The sequence below is a fragment of the Olea europaea genome, chromosome 18 (genome assembly GCF_002742605.1).
Source record: "Olea europaea var. sylvestris chromosome 18, O_europaea_v1, whole genome shotgun sequence".
Taxonomy (NCBI): Eukaryota; Viridiplantae; Streptophyta; class Magnoliopsida; order Lamiales; family Oleaceae; genus Olea; species Olea europaea.
The window spans coordinates 22,114,420-22,119,831 of NC_036254.1; the positions used below are offsets into that span (position 1 = coordinate 22,114,420).

General features: G+C 32.3%; 1 long non-coding RNA gene across 1 annotated transcript; it reads right to left on the reverse strand.

Moving 5' to 3' along the window:
- LOC111367790 lies at positions 1–1,495 on the reverse strand. The gene is made up of 3 exons (XR_002697887.1): positions 1,271–1,495; positions 181–250; positions 1–95 (listed from the first exon to the last, which is right to left on the reverse strand). It is a non-coding gene; the product is annotated as an uncharacterized LOC111367790 (long non-coding RNA).
- Positions 1,496–5,412: the final 3,917 nt, after the last annotated feature.

Consider the following 5,412-nt stretch of genomic DNA (forward strand, 5'->3'; position numbering starts at 1 on the left):
TTCTGTCCCATCCCAACCATCACACCAGTGTGCCGGGGCCTACCCACAATACTCGGGAAAACTGCCCTGGGAGCATCATCACCAGCAAATCCTGCCTGTATATAAACATAAATATCACTTTTACATAACCAATGATAATATAGAGAAAGGCTTATAAAGAATTTGAAAGCATCAACTAACCTTAACCATTCCAGTTCCATTATCGCAAACGAGTGGCTGAATATCCTCTGCATCAGCCATTTTCTATGAACTGGAAAAACCAACATCACATCAGTATAGTAGGACGTTGGTTAAAGAAGAATCGCAGAGATCCATGTCTAATGTAATAAGAAGCAGATTGAGACATATTGTAATACAGCACTCATTCAGCTTCAGTGGAAAGAAGTTTCCAGAAAAAAACAGAAATCAATTACTTAAGAAATGAGATTGAATTGCATACTATTGCTAAAAGCTGCATACAATTGTTGCAAAGCCGCAGCACAAACATGTATTCATAATTCAAAGAACACGTCCAAAAAATGCCAGTGTGTTTTAGTCAATATATAATCACGCAAAACATGCCACGTTATATGAACATTTATTTCAGATTTGAAACATTTGCCACATTTTAAACTTTTAAAGTCAAATCATAATTCTCTGGGAACAACATTCTAAATTTCAATATTTTCTCTTTAATTGTAGAAGAAAAACAGGATTCACAGCCGCAAGCTTCATGAGGTAAAAGTTTGAGTTCAAAATCCTCTTGTTACAAAACATCAAGCAATTAAATTCAGATCAAGTTAATAAAAGATTATCGTTTCAAAGAGAAAGGACTTGAATTTCAGAGCAATAACAATCAATTGTCATCGCCGTGACCTTAGCTATGCAAAAAATACATACAGACAAGCTAAATTCAAACGAAATCAATAAGTGACAACAGGAAGGAGCAGATCTATAAAGTCGCAGCATAGATCGAGCAAAATATTATGCTACAAAGAACAGACCGGACTTAAAGAATCAGTTACTTCAGAATTACCAAATCTAACCCTTCCATTAACCCATTGCTCAAAAAGACGTTAAATATTGGATCCATAACGCATCGAATTTCAGATCTCATATGATGCTCCGGAATAAATCAATACAAGTACAAAATCTTTCTACAACCAAAAATTTAAAAAAAAAAAAAAAACAAAAAAGTTTGGGAAATAACAACAACAATAATAATTTAACTTGAGCTGGAGAGAAATTCTATCAAGAGAGCGAAAAATTCGAGACGAGATGCAAATCCAACCTTCGACGAATGATTAGCTAACTTGTTTTGATTTCTTGCTAACTGTTATGCTAAAAGCCACCTCGTTTGGAACGCCAAATGTGTAAATGGAGAAATCAAATGACGCGTAAATGAGAGAGAGGTGTGTCTTTATAGACACTCTTGAGGGATGAGGTTTAAATTTATTTTTTATTTATTTCTTTTTGGGTGAACAGAAATTGCTTGCTGGTGCCGGTGCTGGATTTTGAATTTAAAAATAGGGCGTGGGCTGTGTGTAAGTTATATGATTATTGTATTGAGTGAGGCCAGGAAGAAGTCTAGCTGCCATCCTATTATGAAATGACATTTATGACCTTTTCTTATTTTTTATACTTCAAATTTATTGTAGAAAGAAAAATGCTCCTTTCTATTCTACACAAATTTAAAAAACAAAAATGAAACCAGAACTAATTATTTAAATATTGTAAATGAAGTCCTCCAATTAGTGATGTCAATGGGCCGAGTCGATTTCAGTTAGTGATGTCAATGGATCGAGCCGGATCGGTTCGGCCCTTAACCTCACGAGCTCGGCTCGCGCTCGTGACAAGTTGAGCTCATGGCTCATTGATTTTGAACGAGCTCAGCTCGGCCCACGAGCTCGTGGGTAGAGCCGACCTATGACTCTCAAGCTCGTCATTTTTTTTTAAATATAGAAAAATATAAATAATGTAATGAAAACACTTTTAAAAAAAATAAAAAGTGTTAAAAAAATACAAATAATTTAATTAAAACACTTTTTTTATTTCTATCATATTGTAATATTTTTTATAAAGTATAAAATATTTATATAATGAAAACGAATTGTTTTTTGAAATACATTTACAAAAAATAATTTTTTTCAATTTCTTTTTAAAATAGATAAAATGTAAACACTCCTCCTTTATCCGAATTTGGGACCGGCTACATCAATTTTAAGTAGATGGAGTTAAAAATTGTATATGAACAACTTGTTGTAACATGTACAATTTTTTAAAGAAAATTAAATTTAACGATTAAAAAATAAGAAAATTTTGATTAATATAATTAAATCAAATATCACTTACCTAACAACGCAATTTCAGAGTATTTATTTTGTAGTCGAAACCTGTCAATCCTTTACGCACATTAACGCTTTCAAAACATTTTTTTCAGTCGACTCCTGACATCGGTCAAAACCCTTTTACTTGCACTAAAAGCAAACTCCGAAACAACAGTGCTAACCGAAGGTGTCAGTAGATCTTTCGCAATTGCAGAAATAATTTGCCAACCTCTTTCATACTTTCGCCAAAATTCAATTACTTCTTCTGAACTTTTTTTAATTATCCTATCTGTTGGCATATTATGATTGAAATAATTAATTAATTCGGCAGACATCGTATTTTGAGTTGCGACCAATGTTTGATAAAATGCAAACATAGATACATTGCACTAGATAAACATATTGCAGTTGCATCATATCTAAATGTATTAATGCCTTGAAATAAATTCATTATTTCAGCATCATCTTCAATTTCAGCCGAAGGAGCAGATGCAGAGGGTACCTGACTAACATTCGCACTCATTCTTTCCGTATATAAATCATACATTTCACATAATATTTGCTCTAAATTCTTATATGTGATAGGTATATCAAGTATTAAGGCTTATTGATTTGATTAATACGTATTTAGTTCCTGAAATATTATATCGGGGATCCATTGCGCATACTAAAGGAAATAACATAGGCAGTTCTTCCTAATATTTTCTAAACTTTAATTTCATAGCAATTATAATTTCACTAAAATCAAAATCATTTTTATATATGGAATGTTCTTGCAATTATATAAAGGTGTTCAAGCACCATTTAGCTTGTAGGATAATAAACGCCTAATAAAATTTTTGTGGTCTCATAAAAATATGTTAAAAATCATTTAACTTTCAAAACTAAAACACAATCGAATTCATTCAACATACCATCGTCATCGCTTCTAACGTATCTATTATTATAAAAGTTAGTTATTAAATGTTCGAAACATTCACATGACTTTAATAGCAAGTAGAGTTTTATCTATGACTTATGTCGCTAACAAATATTTTAGCAGTCATCACCCCTAATTCGGCACAAAAATCTTCAAATGCTTGTTTTCTATTAGGAGAGATCGTAATATATACTAATGCATTACTAATCCTTCGAAGTTCATAATTTATATGTTTGAAGTCATCTTGCACAATTAAATTCAAAATATGGCACACATAACGAATATGAAACAAATACCCACCAAAATTAGGTTGAAGTACCTTACACAATTTACCGATAACTACCTTATTAACACTTGCATTATCAAAAGTAAAATAGCGAATTTTAGTCTCGCAATTATATTATCTAACAATACTATATCATTATATATATTATTAGTATTGTGAGGAAACTCAATAACTCTAAAAGCAATAATTTTTTTATGCATATACCAAAGTGAGTCTATATAATGTCCGGTTGCAGCTATATATGCTATTTTATTAACATCTTCTCATATATCAAAAGTTAAAGATTTAACACTCACATATTATTACAAATTCATAATTAATTGTTGTTTTGAATTATTAAAATACTGTATTGTATCGGCACAAAGAGTGTTTCGACTTACCCCAATGTACCTTGATTATAGATATTCTTTCACGAACGAGACAAGTGTGGGTTATCTGCAATAGCCAGAGGCAACTCAGTGGTGGCAACAAATTTCCCCATTCCGATTCGAGTATTGTCCTTCGAATACACCCACATGGATAGGGGTGGAGTCGTAAAACTGACGTCTGGACTGCCAAATTGCAATTGTGTTTGACCAGTTGGAAGAAGTCCATGTCTGACCACACATATTTTGTAGTGGCGGTTGAGATGGGTGGCCCTAATCTTTTTGCCGTGCCAATCTTTGTTGGCAGTATTTACATATTGCCTTAGATTCTACAAGGTTATTGACGACTTTTCTCGTTGAAATCAATTTAAAGTGATCATAAAATATTGCTTGTTTTTTGTCCTTTCGCTTTCTCCTCACATCTGGGATGTTTAATTCAACATCTTCGTCCTCATGTTCCACTTTGGAAACGTTAATATCATCCAAATCAATTGGATTGTGACTTCCATGACCGTGAATATGAACATTTTCTAGTATGGCTACGTCATTTAGACCGACAAATTCATTTTGAAATTGACTGCTCTCAACAAATGATTGTTGATCCATTTATTTGATTGTTTATGGTGAAATTCAAATATAATAACTAATAAAAATATAAATGTAACGAGAATTGGATGAATTGAAATTACAACTGAATAAACTGTAAAAATTAAATCGATATTATATATTTTACACAACAATGCAAGAGAGTAAAAACTCAATTGATATAAAAGAGAGTTGAGAAATAAGAAGTGAGAATGATGAGACAATTGATATAAAAAAAAATGCGGAGTTAAGGGATATTTATAATAGAAGGAAAAAGAATAAATCAGTGATCGAAAGGGTCACTGAATTTCAATGACCGTTTGAGTCATTGAAAAAAGTGATCGTTTTGGTCACTCAAAAATGGCGATCCACAAGCCTAGCGACTCGCACTATAGGCGAGCCGAGCGAGGCTCACTCGCGCTCAGATTCGTAATTTTACAAGCTCGAGCCGCCTACAAGCCCTATTTCATCGAGCCGAGCGGCTCAACCCTTTTAACATCCCTACCTCCAGTAATATCTTAAATTTTAAGATATCCAAAATGTACGACACACAATAACAGATATAATACAAAAAGAATATTGGACATATTCAATGCGAACAAAATATTACCAACTTTACTAAAAATTTAGATTCATTTGACATGATTTTTACTTTTACTTTTATTTTTTGTTATAAAACTTTTGAAGAAAACTATCTAAACTTTTATTTGAAAACTAATTTTTAAAATCACTCGCATTCCGAGAGTCATTAAACTAATATCTTCTAAATGCTATCCTAACGAACAAAAGCACATTCATAAAAATAATCAAATGGATCTAAAAACATCTTTTGTTTGAACCTCAAAAGCAACTTTTGATTTTTCAAAAGCCATATCAAATCGAGCCTTGATATTGTCCAATCCAACTTAACGGACGCAACAAAAATGAACATGTCCCTGAAGTGTGTCTCAA